This window comes from Balaenoptera ricei, chromosome 6 (assembly GCF_028023285.1).
Source record: "Balaenoptera ricei isolate mBalRic1 chromosome 6, mBalRic1.hap2, whole genome shotgun sequence".
NCBI lineage: Eukaryota > Metazoa > Chordata > Mammalia > Artiodactyla > Balaenopteridae > Balaenoptera > Balaenoptera ricei.
In genome coordinates this window covers 8,780,259-8,804,249 of record NC_082644.1, presented here as the reverse complement: position 1 = coordinate 8,804,249, position 23,991 = coordinate 8,780,259, and the positions used below count along the sequence as shown (strand labels likewise).

General features: G+C 52.5%; 1 protein-coding gene across 1 annotated transcript in view; it reads right to left on the bottom strand.

The window, feature by feature from the left end:
* Positions 1 to 23,991, bottom strand: part of XKR6 (XK related 6) — a 274,358-nt gene that overhangs the window by 131,180 nt on the left and 119,187 nt on the right. The window lies entirely within an intron of this gene.

Here is a 23,991-nt window from a genome sequence, read left to right as displayed (position 1 = left end):
CTCCTAATACCATCACATTGTGGGGTAGGGTTTGTGGTGGGCATCACCCAATCCATTGAGGGCCTGAAGAGAACAAAAAGGCAGAGGAAGGGTGAATTCTCTCTCTCTGCTGGAGCTGGGACACCCATCTTCTCCTGCCCTTGGACACTGGTGCTCCTTGTTCTTAGGCCTTCGGACTTGGACTGAACTACCCCACCAGCTTTCCTGGGACTCCAGTTTGCAGATGGCAGACTGTGGGAGTCCTCAGCCTCCAGAGCTGCACGAGTCAATCCCTCATAATTAATCTTTCCCTGTATTTATATATATCCTGTTGATTCAGTGTCTCTGGAAAACCCTGACTAATACGTCCTCCCACAGCCAAAGCCCTCCCATGACTTCCGATTACATTTACCACAAAATCCCAAGTCCTCTCCTGCCTCTGTATCCCTACATCTCTCCCGTCCGCTCTCTCCACTCCAGCCACACTGGCTTCCTTGCTGGTTCTCGCACATTCCAAGCATGTTCCCACTCTGGGACCTTAATATTTGCCGTTCCCTCGGCTGGAAGGTCCACCCCCAGATCTTCGCAGATCTCACGTGCTCTTTCCCATCACTGAGGGCTCCGCTTAAATGTCACAGCCTAGATGCCCTCCCCTGACCTCCAGCCCCACAGGTGCCTCCCCTTCCCTGGCATTTTTCTCCATGGCACTTATTATCACGGAGATTAAATGATTTACTGTATTTGTTTATTGCCTTCCCCATGAGACTGCATGAAGGTGGAAATCTTCTCTGTCTGGTTCACCACCACCCGGTGCTTACAACGGAGCCGGTGCACAGACGTTGCTTGGTAAGTACTTGTCTGAGGAGGGAGGGAGTGAAGGAAGGAGCGCTGAGGGCAGAGGGCATCTCTTCTGGCCCGGCCCGCTTTGCTCTCACTCTGGTTTTCTCCACCCGTTCCCCCCCCACCTTGAGTCACAGTTGGCTGTCTCTCCTCCCTTCTCTCCGTTTCCGGTCAGGATCGCCTCACCCACCCGGGGCTGGCCCAGAGGGAAAGCTCGGGGACCTCCATGAACCAGGTTCCTCGCTTCTGAGACTCCAGTCACTGCAGGCTTCCTTTCTTCAGGAAGCCCTCTGGGCTCCCTGAGGCTGTTGGTCAGGGCTGGAGACATCTGCATTGCTGAAACCCTGCAAACCTGACCAGCCCTCCGTGCCCTGTGGCGCCCTTCCAGCCGCCTTCCCAACCAGCTACTGATCGAGGCAGAGCAAGGTAGAGAAAGCCGAGAGACCTAGCCCACCTTCTGGCCTTACGAGTGAGGAAACGCAGCCTCCACGCAAAGCAGACCCTCCCTACCCACCCGCCCACTTTTCTTGCTTCTTTGCTTCCCAGCAGTTACAGCAAAGTTTAACTATTTAGCATATGAGTCTGTTTATCAGCTGCCTGTCCCACAGAAGCTCCCACTAGAAGGCAAACTCATCGGGGCAGAGACTGAATGCGCCTTGCTCACCCTTGTGTCCCCAGCATCTGGCACTTAGCAGGTGCCCCATAACCAGCTCCTGAATTAATGCATGAAGAGGAGGGTAGTAAGCTGCCTATGAACACCCTTCAGGGAACTAGAAGGTGAGAAGAGGGAAGGGAAGCGAGAAGAATGCAGGGCCAGAGCACCCTGGGGGGAGAGCCCCAGGACAGAACGTCAGGGACCACACAAGCACCAAAGCCCGGCTTCCTGACTCTCGGGCAGCACACTTCCACTGTCTTCCATTTGCTACTTCAGAGCCTTTCAGCACCTGGACCAGCACCTGTACGTGCCGAGCACCGTGCAGGCAGGGGGCACACGGCAGTGCTCCCGACAAAGCCCTCACCCTTCCAGCCCGAGCGTCCTGGGGGAGGCAGACGGCGTGCCTGATTCCCACTTCACACACGCTCAGAGACGTTCTGTAACTTGCTCAGGGACACACAGCCCTGCAGCAGCAGATGCCGGGTTTTGATTTATGACCGCCTGCCTGCCCTGTGTGCAGCAAGGCCCTGGGGCTCGCTCTCCCCGCTCACCACTCACACACCTCCACCTTTTCCCGCTCTTGCTCAGCCCCACTGCCCCCCCCCTGCACCTGCCAAATGAGACAAGGTCATGTCCAGTGACGCGTGCTTTGTCCTCAAAGCCGGCAAATCAAGAGGTAAACAGGTGTGGGACCCAGTGCCCCAGACAAGAGCACAAGGAGGGACAGGAGGGAGAGACGGTGGAGGGAGCCAGAGAAGGCCGGGCAAGGGCAGGGGCAGGGCCGTGAGGAGCCAGCCACGCAGACAGCAGCGCCGCAGCCACTGGAGTGAAAATGAACAGAGGCACCTGCCCGGTGAAAGGTCCCGGTAAATGCCTCTGTCACCATCACCTCTAACAGCAACGATGATGCCTGTGTGTGTGCCCGTGCGTGTGCGCGTGTACACACCCACGCGTGTGCAGCTCCTCCGGTGGCAATCCCTTCCCTGCACCCAGAGAGCTGCCAGCCTGACCCAGAGCCGCTGGGACAACCAGCCCGGGCTCTGCTGAGAAGGGCACCCGCCCTACCCAACCAGAGCTTCGGGGACTCGTGCACCACTGCCTGACCTGTGGCCGGTTACCTGCCCCCTCAGCACCAGCACCCCCAGGGCTCAGCCCGCACAGATAAAATTGTCACTCGCCCATCAGGGCCATTTGGGTCTAGACTCAGAACGCTTGGTGGCAGCACTGAAGAGGCTTTAAGTCAGGGGTGGGCCCTGCAGAGGCGTCCAGGGGGCTGACTCCCGGCTGGCCCTTCCCCTGCCCTGCGGTGACCTGGGATGGGTGCAGGGTGTCCTCTTGGATAAACCACCTCCCCCTCCAGGCCTCGTTCTCCTCTGCTCTGAAGAAAGGAGGGGCAGGATGGGAGGTGGGGCTCATCTGATTTCTAAGTAACCCCGAGCTCTCCGGCCCCGCACACTTCCCCCTCTCCTGAGAGTCGCCTGTCCCCCACGGACCTGGGTGGACCCGTCAATCACGGGCAGAGATCAATCCCTGATCCTCTTGCACTAATTAGAACGAAAGCTGGCTCTGGGGAGCTGGACCTCTCCCTCATCCCTCGACAGCGCAGAGTGGGCGGCGGGCGGCAGCATCTCCCAGGCAGGACCACAGCCCGGCCCGGTCCCCCTGCTCCCCTTCCTGGGTCCCGTGGGCTCCCACAAACATAGGAGCTCCAACCGCCCCCTGGGCATGCGGGAATTTACCAATGGCTCCTTCTCTCTGGAGCAACTTTCACTGATCAACTCTGTTTCTAGCCTTCTGTTCCTGAGAATCCCCACGGGGACCAAGATTCACTAGCTCTGCCTTGTGAAGAAAAGCACCCCCAGTCCACAAAACACTTTTCTTCTTTTGTTCTCTCCAACAAACACATCCCACCCCAGGAGAAAGGAGGCACCCTCGCACCCCACCTAAGCAGGGAGTGTAGGGAGATATTCTCTAGTTCCTTCAGCTTTCTAGGATTCAGTGATTTAAAAGCATCCTCAAACACACACAAATGCACGTGCACACGGGCAAGCCCCGGCAGGAACACGGGAAAGGGAAAGAGCCGCTGGACCACTGTGCTATAAAGGTGGAATCATGGTGGATGCTTCTTCTTTAAGTTCTCTCTGATGTTGCCACAATACTGTTTTATGAGAAATAAAACAGGATGGGAATAGCGAACAGGGAATCAAAGGGTCCAAGTTCCAAGAACACAGACTGTCATGGTGGCTGGGTAGGCAGCATCCAGCAATGATTATCTTGTAAATCAACGTCTTTTAGTGACGTTAGCAGCTTAAGGGAATGGAACTTCCTTCCACAGGAAAGACGGCACTGTGAGGGGAGCCATATCTCCTTCTTCCACTAGACATGGCCTTTCCCGTGTCCAAGGCAAGCAACATCTGGGCAGTGAACGCTGAGCAGGATCAGAGAAGGAGGAAGACCGACCACTCACGGAATTCAGCCTTAACTAACTCCCCACTGATGACCATGAGAAGCCATGAGGCCTGAGTAGGAAGCCGCGTGCCCTGGACAAAAACGTCATCCAAGTACAGGTGTTCAGGTTGTGCACTGCCCAAGGATGTCATGTCTTGCCATTTACACCGTAAACATAACCCAAGTTATCTACAGAGTGTGTGGGTGGGCACTGCGGTTCCAGGCCTCCTGACTGAGTCCCACAGCAGCAGGAGAAAGAGCCCTCCTACATACATCCACATGGAACACTCATGAGTACGTGCCCACGTCATGGCACCATATCCCAACTACGCTCTGGGAGGGACCTGAAGTCACTTCTTTCTCCTGCCTGCCCCCTCAGGAAGCCCAATTCCTGCTCCCTCTGAGAGAACAACATGGAACGGCTGCCTCACCTTGGTGGTGGGTGGAAAGAAGGTGCGGTGGGGGGATGGATAGGGTGTGATGTTGCTGGCCTGTGTGTGAAGCCAGCAGTGGGGGCTGCCACGGTTGCTGCCCACTGGGCCCTGAGAGCTCCCCAGGCAGCGGTGGGCTGGGCCACCTTGTACATAACTTACAAGAGTTACTCAAGGCAGGGCCCGCTTCCTATTTCATGCAAAGGCCCTATGGGCTAGCAGAGGCCTGGGTGGGGGTCGGGCCTGCGTTCTCCTCTATAAGAGGGGAAAGCCAAGGACTTCCCTGGAGGTCCCGTGGTTAAGACTCCACGCTCCCAATGCAGGGGGCCTGGGTTCGATCCCTGGTCCGGGAACTAAGATCCCGCATGCCGTGCGGTGCAGACAAAAAATAATAATAATACAAAATTTAAAAAACTAAAATTGAAAGGGGAAAGCCAGAGGGCAGCCCGAGGGGGCACATCCAGGGCTTTTGTTTGGACGTTTGTGGGAAGAGGGCTCACCCTCCCTGAGAGCTCCAGGCCACGCCCTGGATTCACAGCTCTCCTGCCTGAGTTCCGCTCTGTAGCTCAGACAGTAACCTTACATGGAGGTGATTCTGTTAAAAACAGAAGGAGGCCTCCTGCCACTTCCATCAAACCCTGGGAAGGCAGAACTAAGCTGAGTCTGACTGCTATTCCCAGGAGACTGCCTGCTTTTTATTTATGCGTTTACTGGGAAGTTCTTTACTTACACTGTTGAAAGTTTCATTTCCCACAAGCTCCTTGGTTCCCCAGACCCCTTCCATCCCCCACGATGCTGAACTACCGAGTTGCTCCCGACTGCCAGCAGCTCACAAGGCTCTTCTGAGAACTGCTGGGTAAAGAGTCCCCGAGTTCACTGGGAAAGCGGCGAAAGAGGGGGCAGCAGTTTCTCTACAAATAACTGGGCTCATGGCTGAGAGACGAACAGCTCCCCCAAAGGCAATTCTGCCGAGAGAATCATCCTCATAAAAGCATCTCTCACAGCTGGAGTCGGACCCCAGCTTTCCCGTGACGGGGTGTTGGGACCACTGAGTTCCAGAACCCAAGTGGTCCACAGAAGCAGCCATACCCATGCAACAATGAATACCTCTGTTGATCTGGGGGAAACCTGACGATTATTCCTACTCTTTGCAACCCACTAGCTCTTCTCAATGGAAGAGGGAGACATTAACCGCTTTTTCATGTCCCTCCGGCCTCCTGTGTCTACCTTCCTGCCCCTCTCACCTTCCCAGGCTCCAGGCAGGTGGTCAGCTGGGCAGAGGAAGCTTTCTGTGTCCTGCATCACCCCTCTTGGCTCACCCCCGGCCTCACCTCTCCCAGCCCAGCATGGCCCAGACCCGGCCAAGGAGCCCACAGGCAAGGTGGCTTCCCCCAACTTCGGTGCCCACCAGCCCAGACCTGGGGCCTCGTTCTCGGCGGCCCGCTTCCCACGCTCCTGCTCTCTTCCCTTCCCACGGCTACGGCCTCCCCACTGCCTGGCCCCACACCCTTCAAGCCTGGAACAAGGAGCTGGAGCCCCACGCTGCTCGAACGCCTCGCTCAGCTCCCAGAGACCCAACCCATCTCGCAAGCACCTGCCTGCTACTCACCCCCACTCCCTGTGACCCGTTTTCCACCCAAATGAAACGATAAACAAAAATACCATCAACTCCCCTACATGGCACCCTCCCCCCCGGCCCTCTTTCATCCCCTGCTTTATTTGTCTTTATCACACTCGCCCCTGCCAGACTCACTACCCGTGTTACTTATTTCTCATGTTCTCCATCCCCCCTGCACACTAGAATGGAAGCTCTACAAGGGAGGGATCTTCGTCTGTTTTGTTCACTGTTGTGAACCACACAGGGCCTGGCGCACAGTAGGGGCTCAACCACTGAGTGATGAACGAATGAACGAACATACAACGAGAAGCGACACATGTCCAGCAAGCTCCCCTCTTCACGTGCATCATCTTAGCTCATTCCTACTATGAGGGAGGAGCTTTTACTATCTTCATGTCACACCGGCAAGAACGTTCAACGAATTCCCAAGTCACAGAGTCGGCAGGGAGGTTCAGGAGCCCACTGTAGCTTTGTTCAGCGTGATGGTCCCCGAGCTCAGAGGAATGAGGAAGGACCCAGGCCCGACTGACCCCAATGCCCAAGCCCTTAGACATCACTCTCTGCTTCCGAGCTCCCCTCCCTACATGTGGCCCACCCTCCAACCCTCCTCCCCTCCTAATCCTCAGTCCCCACCTTGCCCAGCCTTCAAGGCCCACGTGTCAAACATCATTCCTCCACGAAGCTCTCCCTGATCCCTACAGCTGGGCCTTGAGCTTCTAAATTGCTTTTGAAAACTGTGTTACTCTTTCACATCTACCTTGTACCACTAAATGGTGAGTTCTTGTGGACGCAGTGCATGGATCTGAATCACAGCCCAGAGCGCATGCAGCATCTTACAGATAATGAACATAAAATAAGCACTTGTGAAATGAATGAAACGAAAGAAAACAGCTTTAAAATTGCTTTGTCTGGGCTGACTGAACCATAATGGAGTCAGTGCGTAATAAATTTTGAAGACAGCAACAGATACAGATGAATGGGTAAAATATACATGAAATTTTTCATAAATATAGCTAACACTTTCTCACAATTTTCACATATTAAAGTTCACTCTATTCTTCACATGTTACTTAAGGGTACTTATACAGTAGTTTGTAATTATTGTCATGCATGACACTGTTCCTTTAAGTATTTCAACCCTAACATTCCTCTTCAATATCTAAGTATTTCTCTTAAACTCATATTTTGGAAGTCAATGTAAATAACTTCTGTCTTGACCAATAGCAAAAAAGTTGCTTTGAGCCAATTACAAAAAAATTGTTTGGCAGATGGGGGAGTGGGGCAGTGAACAAAATGGGTGGAGGTGGTCAAAAAAAGAAAAAAAATTGTTGCCTGTGTCTTGTTACATGTTTGTTGCCTTAATTCTAAACGACCATCTTCATCCTCCTGGCGTATTTTATTCCCACGCACCACTCTAGAATATTCCACAACTGAAAGCTCCTTGAGAGCAAGGAGTATGGTTTCCTCATTCTATTTGTGTTCCAACAGCACACAGCATGCGTACCTGGTAGGGGACAGTGTCTTTCAGTCGAACTGGATGAATCTTTAAACGTGGAGGGAGAGTAAATATTCTGCAACATTTTTCCTGACTTTGAAAGGAATGTATGTTCACTTTAGGACATTTAGAAAACACAGAAAAGTATACAGAAGAAAACAGAAATACCTTGGCGTTCGCTGGATCCCATCACCCTGAGATCGGTACTAGCCCACGGACCACCCGGCACGGCGCATTGACTTAGCCTCTGGACCAGAGGGATGGGCGGGTAAGGCTGCCTCGGTGCAGGCCGGCCTGGCACGGCTGCAGCAGACACCAGGAGGTCCTGAGGATGCCTGGCTTCCCACAGAGCTGAGTGCCAGAGAGGAACTCTGCTACTTGGAGGTGCGAGAAGCACAGAAGACGTGAACGTCGTTGCAGGGGGCCCATATTTTAAAATACAGTGTTTTGGAAAATGAGAGTTTCCAACAGAATGCAGACGCCTGGTACTGAAAACATAGTTGATTACTCATAGATCCAATAGGAGGGGCCACTCTGGGAAGCACCAGGGTCAGCCAGGAGGCAACAGGAGTGGGGGACTGTATCAAGAGGCTTTACTGTGGTTTCTGTAGGAAAGAAGGGCAAGGCAAGGCAGGCAGGCTCAGGACCAGCCAGTCTGAATCATTTCAGTGCGTGCTGGGCACAGGGCTGCCCCTAGTTGTCTGGTACCTGGCCCTGGGGTGATTAGGGAAGGGGGACAGTGCTCTGGAATGTGAGGGCTGGGTAAACGAGATGGCGGCGGCAGGGACTGTATCTGAAAAGTGCACCGGGCAGGTGAGCTACTCACCATCGCTACGAATGGGCTACCCCTGGGAGGGGAGCCCCCTCTATGGTCAGCGAGGTCCCAGATGTCAAAGCATCAAAACATAGGCAACAAATGACAGTAACACAGCCCTTCTGAGGGGGCACACGCTCTCTGGCTCAAGGAGCCGATTCATTAGACCTGGGCCTCCAGGCCACACTAGGCCTGAGGCGCACTCTCCTCCAGGAAAATGCTCCCCCGGGCCTCCATTCCAGGGGCAAGGCCGGGCTGGTTCACACACCTGCTTGCGACCCTCAGGCCACTCCTGGGAAGAACAGAGGGTACTGAAGGACTCGCCCTGGTCACCCGGGGGATGGCAAGGCTGAGTTCATCACAGGACCTGCACTCCTAGTAATGGCGAGCTGGGTGGCAGAGCCTCGGGTCCCTTCATGGAGCCTCAGACTGTCAGGTGGGGGGACCCTGGGAGTGCATCCAGGCGAGTCCATCATTTCTCAGAAGAGGAAACTGCCTGAGAATGACTCACAGAATCCGGATCGCAGTCTAGAGCCCCTGTTAACTCTTACTGTGCTCTCCCCACCCCACTGCCCTGAGTGATTCAATAGGAGATCATTTTATTAATACCAATACAGCTGTCAACATCATCGTCATCTTCCTGATTTTCATGCGAATGGAAAAACCCCACTCCTTTGTCCCCAGTGCAGTAAGAAAGCACCAACAGCCCCCAAACCCGGATGGAGACTGGATTTTTCAAAAATTAGGTCAGGCAACCAGGATCCTTGGGGGTTCAACTGGTCTTAAGCTCTGATTAAAGCCCGCATCTGAATGAGCAGAGTTTTGGGTCTCCAGAGGGGGAGGAGAGAAGAGGGCTCAAGGGCGGGGTGCAGGGTGGGAAACCGAGGCCTCCTGAGCAGAGGCCGCAGAGGCCCTGGGGCCGGGCCAGGGCTGGGGTGGAAGTGCAGGGAAGCAGACTCTGCTTTTTACCCACCTAAGGCTCAGAACTGTTCCCCAACCAGGCCGTGAACTTCCAGACTTCTCCGTCTTTGCATTAGCGGCCCCCTCTGCCTGTCGCACACCCCCTCAACCTGGTAAACCCCTCCCCAGCTCTCAGATCGAGCTGAACTGTGCTCTCCCCTGTGAAGCCCTTTGAGTCCCGCTCCCCTGCCCCCCAGCCCTGACCCCAGCTCTGGAGGAGAACCCATTGTGCCCTCCACAGTGACAGGTTATTAAAAACAACCACTGAGAGCAACTAGTTCATGCCTGTCACTTAGCACACATTGTTCTTAACCGGCCCAAGTTCCCTGCAAGGAGGTGTTAGTATCCCCACTTTACAGATGAGGAAAAGTGAGGCTCAGAGAGCTGAAGTAACCTGCTCAGAACCCTTCATCCAGCAAGTGAGGCAGAATCTGGACCCCACCCAGTTTTGCCTGAATTCCATGCCCAGCATCTATCCTGGTGGCCAAACTGCCTGCCTGGCTTTCTAGCTAGACTGTGAGATCTTCGAAGGCAGGGACCCTGGTTCATAATGTCTGGCAAATCTTCAGAGCTCAGAATTTTTTGATGGATGAATAGACAAACAAATGAATGGATGCATGGATTGTGGGATTCTCCCATCTTAATGCAAGACCATTCCACATGTGTACGTTTTATACCAGACCAAAAGTATTGCTCTAGTCATTTTATTCCCACAACTGGTAGGAAGATTCAGTAGGACGGTACATTAGGGTGACAGTTGAGCTGCTGTATCAAAGACATCCCAAAAGGCAATGGCTCAAACGAAATATGATTTGGATTCTCTTGCATGTGATAGTCCAGGTGTACAGGCAGCTCTGTTCCAAGAGGTTCTATCAGAATGTAAAATGGTGTCACCTCTCTGGAAAACAGCCTGGCAGGTCCTGAAAAGTTAAACCTAGAGTTACATGTGACCCAGCAACTCTACTCCTAGTTCTGTACCCACCACACAAAAACTCATAAAGAATGTTCACAGCAGCATTATTCATAATAGCCAAAAAGTGGAAAAAACCCAAATGTCCATCAATTGCTGAATGGATAAACAAAATGTAGTACATGCATGCAATGAAATAGCATTCAGTCATAAAAGGAATGAAGTACTCATGCATGCTACAACATGGATAAAGCTTGAAGACATTATGCTAAGTGAAAGAAGCCATTCACAAAAGACCATGTATTGTATGATTCCATTTACACGAAATGTCCATAACAGGCAAATCCATAGAGACAGAAAGTAGATTTGTGGTCGTCAGGGGCCGGGAGGAGGGGAGCAAAGGGGAGTGGCTGCTAAGGAGGACAGGGTTTCTCTGGGGGATGATGAAAATGTTCTGGAATTAGTGGTAAAACCACTAAATTGTATGCTTAAAATGTTTTTTATTGTAAAAAATAAAAAAAGAAGTCATCCTATCAAGACTGGCTAACGGGTCAGCTGTGCCCTTCTCAACCCATGGCTTCCAAGGCTGCTATACTTGCTGCCTTTCCCAGCTAGTGGAGAGGAAGGGTGGAAAGCCTGCATGTCCTTCCCACGTGAGAAGCTGCAAGCATGAATTCTGCTCAGGGTCCATGATGAGAACTTGGTCTCATGGGCACACCTGCTGGGAAATGTGGTCTAGCTGAGCAGCCAGCCGTGTGCCTAGAAAGAAGAAGATGGATTCTGGGGGGGACCGGGCAAGATAAGAATCTTTGCCCAAAATGGTAAATTAAATGATAATTGACTCTCATTTGGTTATTTACTGTGCAGATATTAATAATAATAGGTAGCATTTACATAGTGTCAGGCCCTGATTTAGGTACTCTGGGTGCATCGTTTTATTTAATTACATTAAAACTTTATGACATGTATTATTACACCTATTTTAAAGGTGCGGAGGTTGAGGCACAGAGCATTAAATAATCTACCCATCTAGTATGCAGCAGAGTTGAGAGTTGAACCCAGAACCACTACTGTAGAGCTGTTTGTTACTCAGTAGCCAGAAACCGTGAGACAGTAAGTGAGACCTGGTATGATTTATGGGTTCAGACCATTCATACTTTTGTTCTCCTTGGTGCCACTGGTCACCTCCGCTCGTGCCCTCACTGGGTGGACCTAAGGCACAGACACTTAAGAAAGAGCTCAGTGCACTCCTTCAATGAATGACAGCTTGCTCAGCGCTCTTGAACTTTGGTGGGTACCAGAATCATCCATGGAGCCTAAGAAGGCCTGTCCTTCTGCTGGCTCAGAATCTCAGAGCAGGGGCCAGCATGTTTCAAAGCTCCTACAGGTGGTCAGGTGTAGGTCAGATGAAGAGTCTGAGAATCACTGGCAAAGCTGACAGTCAGCCAAGGTTTGCCCACATAGTCAGAGCATTCTCTCTGGTCAGGCCCCTTGGGCTAATTTACCATATTGGCTCCTCCCCGATCCTCCCATGAAGCCTGTATCATCATCCCCATTTTACTGTTGATGAAGCAGAGGCCCAGAGAGAGAGCTGGGGCCCCAACCCTCTCCTTCCGCCTGTTCATCCACAGCGTCGGCCCAGCTGTGATGCTCTCCAGGGACAGACACCATTCGCTCTGTGATCTGCCTCAGGAGCTGAGCACCCGGAGAATCAGAACTCTGCCCATGGATCGCCTATAGATCACCCTTATCCAACACTGTGATTACTCACCCCACATCTGCCACCTCCTCAGACCACTGGACCTCAAGCCTTCACCAGGAGTCAACTGGAGAGACTGCTAAAAATACAGATTGCAGAGCGTGTCCCAGAAGGCTCTGATTGGAGGGGTCTGGGGTGCGGCCTGGAACTTGAATTTTTATCAGACACTCCAGGGCCAGCCTTGTTTGGGAACTACCTTTCAGATTGAGTTCAATCCCCTCATTTTATGGGCTGAGAACCCAGACCCAGAAGGGTCTCGCCCTGTGCATCAAACCCTGACTGGCTTCCTACTGCTCTCAGGCAGAAGCCCAGCTCCTCCCAAGCTAGTTCCTCCTCCTAAGGATCTCGTTGCAAATGTTTGGCAAGCTCCCTTACCTCCCTCTGGAACAGTTCTTCCCCATCCTCCTCCCACTTTGCCTAATTGCTGCTCATTTTCTCAGCTCCACAGCACCTCCTCCAGGCAGCTTTCCTGGATCCATTAAATGGCAGGTTAGTGCTCTCTGACCTCGCACAGTGTCCATACTCTATGCACTCGCCACGCTGCACTGCAAGACCTGTTTACTTCTCCATCTCACTTCAGTGTGGTGAAGGCAGGGACCACCTTGGTCCCTGCACTGGTCCCCTCATATTACACTGTAGATCTTTGTTGAATGAACGAACCAACGAACGAATGAAATAAACAGCATGAGCATCCCACAGGCCCCTGGCTTAAGCTTCTTCTCGGAAGGAGATGGGACGGAGTCCACTGCGGCCCGGGCACCGGGCGGCGCCGCCGGCCCCCTTGCGTGGGCGGGCGGGCGGGCGTCGCAGCGAGAGGGAGGGACCGCCCGGGCGGGCAGCTGCGGAGCCATCTGCTGCGCGGGCGGCGGCGCCCGCCCGTGTTTGTTTACAAACCCGGCTCTGCGTGCGAGAGAAACACGGCTCCTCTTCCAGGCGCGCGGCAGCCGCTGCCAGCCCAGGAGGAGGGGCCGTCCGGGCCGCGGGCTGGGGCCGGGGACGTCCGGTAGGGCGTGGCCAGCATGTCGCCTGTCCCTTGCCTCTCCCGCATCTCCGCTCCTGCCCGCGCTCCAACTCACGGGCAAGGGCCCGAGGTCCAGTCCCCCCGCCCCCGGCAACCAGCCGTGACACCCCATCCAGAACACGGACCGTGGTAACAACAGTATCTATGTTACTAGAGCGCGTTAAGGAGTAAATGAGGTAATGCACACAGTGGCATTTTATTAAGCTATTGTGGTGTCACTGTGAGTGATACGATGGATCTTAAGCATTTCACAAAACGTCTCTCTAGTCTGATTTATCCCCCAACTCAGGAATCCCCTTTCAGACAGTCCCAGGTGCAGATGATAAGGCCCGGGTTAAAATTCATTCAGGAAAAGAAAAAATTCATTTCAAAAAATAAAATCATTCTGATTTAAGCGTGTTTCTAGTGTTCCCACTTTGGGTACGGTATGGTACAGTACGGTACGGTACGGTATGGTACGGTATGGAATGGTATGGTACGGTATGGAATGGTAATGGTATGGTATGGAATGGTATGGTATGGTATGGAATGGTAATGGTATGGTATGGAATGGTATGGTATGGTATGGAATGGTAATGGTATGGTACAGTACGGTACGGTATGGGATGGAATGGTATGGTATGGAATGGTAATGGTATGGTACGGTACGGTACGGTATGGGATGGTATGGTATGGAATGGTATGGTATGGAATGGGGGCTGCCATTCCACCCTGCAGCCACAAGCCCCAGGGTGACCTCAGAGTCTGGGGAGGGTAGCAGGGGGTGGGTGATCAAGGAGAAGAATTCCAGGCAAAGTCCACTCCTAAGTGCAGGTCTGGAGGGGGGGGGGGGCTGGCTTCCATCCCAAAGGTGAGGATGGTCACTCAGGTTCCAAATGGCTTTGGGCGGTGGTGGCTGCGAGCAATGCTTTGGAGGGACAGCTGTGAGAGGGCAATACTGGCAGCCCTCCACTCCCCCTCCCCCCACCGCCAGCCTCTACCACACACCTTCCCCAGACAGCGCCTGCGTCTAGACCTCCTGCTTTCTCTGTAGGCCTGCAGGGCCTCCATGGCGCCAGAACTGGGCATGACTTGGGGGTGTTCCCCATATGCCCTCCAAGGGTAGAGGGTGGAAAGTGCTTGCCCTGGATTTTTCAGTTCCCAGGGGCTTGCTTCTGTATGATTATTGGTTTGTTTGGGTCTTTTCTCAGTTACAGATTGAAGAGGTTACAAAGTGATGACAAAGAGGAGGTCATACCTTCTGCCCACGAAGGGACTCACATTCTAGGGGGGGAGACAGAAAAAGCAGGAACTTCCACTATTCACTGTCTACCTACCCTGTGCCCAGTGCTAAGTTTGGTGTTCCTCTGGCCATAAATACTTATTGCACCATGCACTGGGCCCTGAGGATGTCTTGTAGTCAAGGAGAAGCATTTAAAAATAATTCCAATGACAATACATGTGCCATCAGGGAATACCTCTTTTAATCCTGACCCAACCTGCTAACAACGCTGAACAGTAAATATGATTATCCCCATTTTACAGATACGGAAATAACAACTCAAAGACGAGAAAACTTATCCCCAGTCTCCAAGCCGGGGTTTGGAGTCAGGTGCAAAGCCATGTTCTGACTGCAACGGCTGCCTAGGGGAGGGGGTGGAAATGGCCAGTTTCCTGGTTCCCGGCTGGAACAGCTGGGTTATAGCAGCACGTTCAAACCGTGGATGGTGAAAACTCTTCGCTGAGGCTAAAGCAGAATAGGAGACCACTTGGAGAGCCCATTTAAAAAATTCTGAACCAGTAAAAACGTAACTAGGAGCCACCATCTGACAGCCCCATTTGGCAGAAGCCGAGGCCCATCGGGCCCACCCCCAGGTCTGGGCAGGTGAAGAGAAGCCTCTCCCCACTCTCCCTCTGTGCAGATCCGCTCATCAATTCTCTCATTCAACACACCCTGAAAGACTGTCTTGCCTGGAGAACTCCAGCGCCAATCCGGGAGATGGGGACACAGCAGACACAAGGTTATTAGGGCTGGGAGGGCCCTGTCCAGGGTGCTGAGGGAGGACAGAAGAGGAGGGAGGGTTAAAAGTCCAGTCCCCTCCAGCGGGGAGCAGGCAGCTGAGACCACAGTAGGCCCATTCAACCTCCTTGGCCCATAGACTGAGAAGGAGGAGGAGGCTGGGCAGAGGAAGAGGGAGGGCGGGAGGACAGCTGTCGGCCAGCAGAGCGAGGACGTAACCTGAGGCCGTTAAAATGAGTCTGAGTCGCTGCGCATGGGTCAGGCAAGGACGCAGGCGGCATGAGATGCTCCTGCCCTTCGCTTCCTGGCCTGTGTCCCTCAGCTGCGCTCGGCCCTCTGAGGAGCAGGCAGGAACTGTAACAGGGTGAAACCAGGACAGCAGCAGGCTAACACACCAGGGGAAAGCAATCTGAAAACACAGCATTTCACGGCAGGGACAGGCTGGGATAACCAGGATGCGGAGGGAAACCAGACCTGACAGCAGACAGCAAGTTAGGTCCGATCTGGAGGTGAGACAGGGCGCGAGGAGAGGCCGCGTGCATCTCTCCTCCCCACCTGCATCCCGACTCCTGCCCAGCCTCACCTGGCTGGGGCCTTCTGGCTGGAAAGGCACTCTGCCCAGGGCATACGAGCTGCCTGCCACAGGCTGGGGTGTGGGTTTCAGGAAGCAACACCAACTAAGGTACCACAGGAAATCTGGGGAGCCAAGGCCGGAGGGTGAGGAGGAGCTGCTGGGCTTCTTGAGAGACCCAGGGGGTGAACATGTGATGTGTGAGCCAAATGTTTACAGGCAGAATCAGATCTCCAGTGAGGTTGATGCCTTGATGTCGATGTTCCTTCACTTAGCCCCACCCTCCCTCAATCCCCCAGTAAGATTTATAAATCACATGTGCAGAGACCAAGGTCTCCGGCTTCATGAGTCAGGAGTCATTTCATCAATAACCACCTCTCCTCTACATGCTTGGTACAGCATAGGACCTAAACAAAATGGGGATCGAGCAACTGATTAAATGCACTACAGATAGAGAGTTTCTTTTAAGGCAATTTCACTGAGTTCTTCAAAAGAGCAAAGAATCCCACAGGAATAAACATAATATTCCTCTAATGAGACATGGTCTTAAAGTGTGAGTTTCATTTATTTTATGGAACAAACTTTTTTTTTAATACTATGATATAAGCAGCTATGTATTTACCAAAAATGTTTCCCTCTTTCTTCTTGGGCATGCAGTCAGACTGCATTTCCCGGCCTGCTTAGCAGTCGGTGTGGCCACAGGACTGAGTTCTTGTCAATGGGAAGTGTGTGGAGGTGAGCACCCTTTCCAGGTCTGGCCCATAAAACTCTCCCATGGGTAGCTGTCTGTCCTTTTTCCCCACTCACTGGCTAGAAGTGAAGGACTCTAGCACCCCTGAAGATGGAAGAAGGAGTAGTCTGGGTTCTTGAATCACCCATGGAAGGCTGCCACGAATTACCCCACTATACTATGTGGACGAGAAATAAATTTAAATCCTGTTAAGCCACTGATACTCTGCCATTTATCTATTACAGCATCCAACATTAGCCTACTCCCAGAAGCACTTACTATGTGCACAGTACATGGCGAGTCAGCCCGGGGTGGCGTATGTACAAGTCAGAGTCCAATTTGAACGTGTGGGGAAGGGGCCACGCCAGGAACGCCCCCAGAGACACTTGGCTCAGTGCAAATTTGGGGCACATTCTCCATCCCCAACCCTTCCCCAGCTGCCATGTGGACCTGGCCACAGATACTCACTAATCACCTCTGATCAACTCTCCCCCTTAGCGGCTATCCTGCCAGACATTTGGACTTAACTGACGTCCCCATTCTTTTTCAATTAGGGATTAGTGACTGCATCTCTTTCTCTTCGAACTTCTTCCTTGAGCTAATAATTTCCCTTAAAATCTTCCGAACTTGCCGTCGGGTCTGACAAAAAGCTTACTGAGTGCCTTGCTCCATCCCTCAATTTCGCTCAGCCTTCTAAAGTTCCCTTTTATATCAAGGCCCATCAACCCCTCCATTTACACCGTGTTTTGGGTTAGATCTCTTTCACGCTTCACTTCCCTACACGGCAGCCTCTTCACGCCCTCCAGTCTCTTCCTCCGCTCTGCCCTGTTTCCCATTTCTTTTCCTATAAATGGCTCCCTCCATCCTCAGTGCACTTCCCCCATTCCCAGCCCTCCCACCACAACCCCACTCACTCTCTGAGACACATTCCCTCCCCATTAATCTGCCAACTAAGAAAGAAAAGTTAAAGCTTCCCTTTCGATCTCTGTTCATCTCTGTCGAGACATGTGGATAACTATTAAAAAATCAGTTGGCCATTATCATTCGTACTCCCCTACCTCCTGTGGTGGTGGCCCATTGTCCTCTGATCTCATACGTTCTAATTTCTCATCATGCTAAGGGGAGAAAAAACCCTCCATCTTTCAGGAAAGGAAGCATAACAATTTGTAGGGAAGAAAATAAATTGCTTAGTCAAAAGGATATTGCAAGAATCATCACGATTTGTTCTCGACTTTTACCTCTTTAAACGTTCCGTTTTCTGCCATCTTAAGAAATATACACATCAACTTTTATCAGATCTTCTACATTTCAAATACTTGCATCCTCTATCCTTTCATTCCTTTTTTTCTCCAGGTGTTTATACGTCTCCCACTTCCAAAAAGATAGATCACAAGAAGGCACAAAAATAATAAAATAACTTATAAAAGAATATAAGCCAATTAAGGAAGGGATAAGATCTATGAATCTGTGTACCTTAGACTAAGGATTCTTACTGTCATTGGGCATAAAACTGAGCCCTGCACTCTGATGCAAGTAGAGTTAATGACAAAGGAGAACGGGAGACAGGAGGGGTGACAAAGATCTCAATGGTTAATATTAGGAAGCATACCGTACACGACTGTCTTCTTTGTTACTCTTGTAACAAAGTCTTGGAAATACTTTAAAAATATTTCTTCACTTCCTGCCTATTTGCTAAAAGGATATGACACAACATAAAACAAAAATCATTATCATAAAGACAAGAGACATGCTAAGTGGGAATATATATGTGGAAGGAGGGATAATTACAACTTTCTTTTAAAAGCTAGACTCAAGGGGATGAACAAAATATGAGTGCAGAACTTAGCTAGAAGCTTCCCAGCACCCATGGTAAAGATGGAAACTCGGGGAGTTCACGGAGCTGGATTTTTCCTAACTACCGTTACAGAGAGCATTGCCTCCCAGCTATGAACTATAACAGGAAGTTGTCTCATGGGTCTTGTCACTGCCCTTAATCTTTACAAAGAACTTTCCAAGGGTTTTGTTTTTTAATCACGTAATCCTCAAGTTTCTTGGTGTACTCCACTGTCCAAAGGCTTCGTCATCTTACACGACTCTGCCTCCAATGTGACTTTATCCTTTGATTGGGTGTTTCCCAGCCACTTGGGCACCCTGACCTTGATTTGCACCAGATTAGCCACACCAACTGCTGTCGTGTCTACATTGTTTTCCTTTAACTCTACTTGCATTTTACTTAATAAATTTCATGTCATCCTAGGAAATCACAGCTTTGGCGTGCTAGCTGCAGGATGTTCTCCCTAATACCCATTAAATAAAAGCCCATAAATACAGATACCATTCTTGAGATTCTGTAAGTGCAAGTCTGATGCCACCAGCTCTCCTCCTCTTTGCTTTGTCCCAAGACAGTTCATAAGGGAACACTTGCCTGAGAATGTTTCCCTCCAGCTTCCACTCGACTCTGCCCATCTTGGTGTCAGAAACCATCACAGCTGACATCCTCCTTTCCTCTCCACAGCTAATGGGAGCGTTTTTATTCCTTCCTGGCTTGTGAATGACCTCCTCCTTCCTCACATTCCACCCGACTTCTGCCTTTTCTGCAAGTCCCACCTTCTCCGTGAAGTCATTCCTGGTATCAACCTTGAACCTGGACTTGCTTCCACGAACTTCCAACAGCACTCATCTGGCTCCCAGCAGCTGTCCTAAAATATATAGCAAGCTCTTGTACATATGCTCTAGCAGCTAAGCACATACTAGATGCCCAGTAAACATGGCAACGTGTCAGGGCTGAGCACTGAATTTGGGGTCAGGAGCCCTGGGTTCTTGGGTAAGTCATCTTCAGGCTTCTGTTTACCCAGCTATAAAACGGCAATGAAGTTGGCAGAGAGGAGACCTCCTATTTCCGAGGCCCCTGCCATCCTGCCCCCCACGTTTTGCTCCTGCTCTCTGCGGTGCCCCACTGCCGGCCGTGCGGACTTCCCCACGTGCATCCTGACTGTGGCTTTCTCTGCTTCTCGCCTTCTGCTCATGCAGGCACATCCCAGCATCCTGGACAGCCCTCTGTCCCTGACCCCTCTTCTAAAACCGGCCTTAGTATCTGCTCCTTGTACCCAGACTATTTTCAACCTCCAATTTCTCTGCTCAATTTCCGTCTCCCACCATTTCTATGGCACCTTTAGGAAGACACTGACATTCTTGTCCCATACAAACATAGACCATTTTTCCTGCACACAAGCCACAGAGCACCGGACTGACAATGACAGGCATTCTACTCGTAGTCCTACCTACTTACTGGCTCCGTGCCTTTTGGGGATTTGGCTTAACCTTTCTGAGCCTCAGTTTCCACATCTATCCAACAGGGATGACACTGTCCGGGCTGTCTCTTAGTTACCAAACGAGACCCTGCTGTTCACGGTGTGGCTTTCTGCAGGTCCTCCCTCTGTCCCTTGCTACTTCTTGGGCTCAGCTCAAGTCAGCCCCAAACCCCACAATCTAACGAGGCCAACTCCGGGAAGAGCTTTTCCCCTAAAACACATGCACAGATTTTAGAGTTTACACGCCACTTTCTCATACACAGCCCTTTGATCCTCACACAGACACAAACTGAGGTACAATGGAATATTATTCAGCCTTTAAAAAGAAGGAAACCGCCACACACACTACAATATGGATGACTCCTGAGGACATTATGCTAAGTGAGATAAGACAGTCACAAAAAGGCAAACACCATCAGCCCTCTGTATCCGAGGGTTCCACAACAATTTACATAGCATTTACATTGTATCGTTGTAAGTAATCTAGAGACGATTTAGTTCACCGGAGGATGCACATAGGTTATATGCAAATGCCACAACACTTTATATGAGGGACTTGAGCAGCTGCAGATTTTGGTACCCACAAGGGTCCTGGCAGCAGTCCCCCGCAGATACCGTGGGACGACTGTATTGCATAATTCCACTTATCTGAGGTATCTAAAGAGGTCAAATTCGTAGAAACCGAAGGTAGAATGGTCGTTACTAGGGGCTGGAAGAAGGGGGAAATGGGAAGTTGTTTAATGGGGACAGAGTTTCGGTTTTGAAAGATGAAAAATTTCTGGAGATCTGCTGCCCGACAACGTGAATATACTTACCGTTACTGAACTGTACACTTAAAAATGGTTGAGATGGTACATCTTATGTCACGTGGAATTTACCACAATCAAAAATCTTTTTAAAGCTATCCAACCAGTCCAGTTTTTAAAACGAAGTACTGTAATCAATGCGGCCATTTTCCCGATGAGGAAGCTGAGGCTCAGACAGGCTCACCGAGGACATGCATCCGGGTCTTCAAAATCCCGACCTCCCACCCCCAGTGCCCTGGGGAAGCACGAGAGGTACACCTGAGCCACAGGTGTGAGCGCGCAGGGCCCCAGAGCCCAGACCCCTGTCCTCCCACACGGACTGAGGCACACGGGGAGCTGCCGCCTCCCTGCAGGGCTCTCTTCCGCTGAGGGTCCCGGCAGGGGCCTCCCGCCCTTCGCCACAGCACAGAGGACCCTTCAGGCAGGGCGGTCCTTTGTCCCCAAGACCAGCCCAGCCCTCCTGTCCCCCCGCCCCCGGGCTCCTGGGGCCGGCAGCGTCCTCACGGTCTGGATGTCTGGCCACTGCCGCCCCACACCCGGCAGCTCCAGCGGCCGCAGGCCGGGGCGAGCCCAGGGCTGCCTCTCCCGCCCCCGCAGGTGCTCCTGCTACACGACTCAGTTCAGCTGGCACCTCCCAGGGAGCCTTCCCAGGCCTCCACGTGGAATGGAAGTGCCCTTCCCCGGGTGCGTGTCAGGCCTGCTTCCCGTCTGGGGCTCGTCACTCTGCTCTGCCTTTGCCTATTCCCTGTGGCCTCTGCCCTGGACCCTCAGCTCCCAGAGGCAGGAGCTACGAGTCCTCCCTCACCTCCCGCTGCTGTGAGGCCACGGAGCGAGATGGGGCTGCGCAGGTGTGGGCGGAAGCTGCAAGGACAGAGGGACAAGACCCCAGGCCAGGGGGAGCGTGGGGACAGGGCGGCATGGCGCCGCCGGGTCTGGCAGGAGAGAGGCCTGTGGACGCCGTGGCTTAGGGCGCCCACGGAGGCCGGCGGGCAGCGGAGACGCAGCGGAGGCTGGCGTCTGACCCACTCGGCTGCGGAGGGGTGGCTCTGACTGTCCCAGCAGGGCAAGGGCGAGAGCCTGGCGTGGCAGCTCGAGGTTCTAGAATAAGCCTGCATATGTGGCTTGAACTTGCATCCTTCCCTGGATTCCCTCGAATCCCAGACACCTGGACCAGGGTGATCTTGACCAAGTCACCTCCCCTCTGAGCACAAGCGTCCCCTTCTCATATCAGAAGGGTTGAATCTGACGATCCCTGGGTCCCTGGGGTGGGCCTCGCACGGTTGGATCCAAGAGTCCAGCGCGGGTCTCATGTTGGGGGGAGAGAGAAGGAAGGTAACTCCAAGTCTGCCCAGACCCCCGTGCTGCCCCCGGGACTCTGGGCACTGGGACAGTGGGCCACACCTATCAGGCAACAGCACGAGGGTGTGGAGGTGGCCTGGGGGGACGCTGGTGGCAGAGGCATTGTATCTGTGGTCAGATATGTGAACTGTGCCAGGAGCTGCCTGCTAGCGGTGCCACCTTGTGCTACAAGAACCTGTGACTGGCACATTCTGAAGTCAGGGTCCTGTCGGTATCTTCCTGAGAAGGGTAATCATTCATCAGCTGTGCGACTGATATCCGGTACCTTTACCCGAACCCCAGTTCCTACGGAATTCACGCATGCTTGCACGATTTGAATACTGGGATTCCCTCCTGATGAGCAATACTTAAGGACTGTAATGAACTCTGGAGGCTGTGTTTAAACAAATGTGCGTAACACATGCTGGCTGAGAGCCAGCTCTGTGCCAGGTACCGTGCTGGGTCTGGGGGGGTTAGAAGGGTAATTCAGAGACGCCTCCTGCCTGCAAAGATCCACAGTCAAACATGGGAGAGGAGACCCATACAGGAAGGACTGCTGTACAAGGCAGAAAGTGAGACGTGCCCGAAGGTGACCGTGGTCCCATAACTGCCCCCCATTGTAGACACTCTGTAATAACACCCCCCATCCATCTGGAACAGCCCAGATGTAGCCTTTCATTCTAACATAGGCACCAATCAATGCCGAAGATGAATTAAACTGATGGAAATCAATCCCAAAGCCAGCTTTTCTTTCCAGACCAAAAATTTTCATCAATAGCAGAGAATTAAAAGATGCCACTGAATTCTGAGGCCCGCATTGTACAGAGTTCAATCACAGGCTGTGAAACTAGATTAAGAAGTAGAAACTCTTGCCAAGAAGCTGTTCTGCTGGCCCTTGGCAAATGGAGAGGGGCCGAAGTGGACCTCGGAGTTCAGAGAAAAGCAACAGGCCCTGAGTGGACAGTCCTGTCCAGCGGCCACTCAGGAGCTGCTCCCAGGCAGGTGACCCGGGCTCTACGGCCCATTCAAGGGGCCCAGAGTCCAGGCAGTAGGTTCTGGATTGCTGCCAGGAAACAAGCCAGAGACACGGAAAACACCCAGTGGTCTCTTTGGCTGGTTTGAAGGAAAGAATTGGAAGGGGAAAAAAAGTGTTGAAACATAGCTTCGGGGGACATCACGGAAGGTTAGGAATTTTAGACGTTTAGGGTGTTTGAGCAGGAAGGTAAGACTTCAAAGAGGCGGGTTTGCCTACTCTTGGGGCCATAGGGAGCCGGATATTTTTTCAAAGTCCTGTCTCTGAGGTGCACGGCCACAGCCACAGGTCTGCTCTGTACCAGCTCCAGCAGCCGCAGAAAGAACGGAGCCAGGGCACGCAGAACTCCAGTTAGCAGGAGCTACGCCCTTTCTCCCACCTCGGGTCTCCCCGACCTCAGCGGCACCCACATGGCCCGTGGCCCACTGTCAGTTGCCAGATACAACATCTGAGATCCGCCCTGCAGCACTGCCCAGCCCCGCCTGAGCAGATAGAGCCTTGCGGCCTCATGATTCATTCATGCATTCATCTACTCACTCAATCACTTCCCGGGCCCTGGCTGTGTACCAGGCACTACGCTCGATGTAGGTGATGGATAAAGAAATGCAGGGGATTCCTGACTCACAGGCCCTGCCCTGGAGAATACAGCCTAGACCTGCGTTCCCTCAGCAAGCACTCTCTGAGCACGTGCTATGTCCCAGAGCTCCGCTGGGCACTTGGGGACACCACCCCTGCCCCAGGAAGTTCACAGTCCAGTTGGGGGAGACGGGCGGAAAGACGGCAAAGTGTATGTGCTACCCAGGGTGAGCCTTGGGGCCCTGGCCCCCAAGGAGAAATATCCAAGTGGAGGCCGCATGCCAGGCCCCAGCGAGGCGATAATGAACTGTTCCGGAATGAAGTTCTAATGCTGGAGCATCTGTAGGAAGCAGTCTTCTGGGAGCAGGATGAGAACAAACAATGCTGAGACCCAGGATGAGGGAGGAAGGTTGACAAGAGCGTCGGGAAAAACCGCTGGAGCTTCGGCGGAAACCACAGTCGTTTTCCCACAGGGCGGTGGGCCAGCCCTGGACTTGCAGCAGAGCCTCGGGACAGGAGAGGTTCCAAATGGCCCACAGGACGTGGCCGGTGGCACCATTCTGGGAAGCCGAGGCACTGGGCAAGGTGGGGAGGGGAGGGGAGGCTGCCCCAGCCCTTCAGGGGATCCCACAAGGTAGCCCATCACGTTTGGGGGTGGGATGTGGGAACACTGCCAAGCCTTGCTCCGGGAAGAATA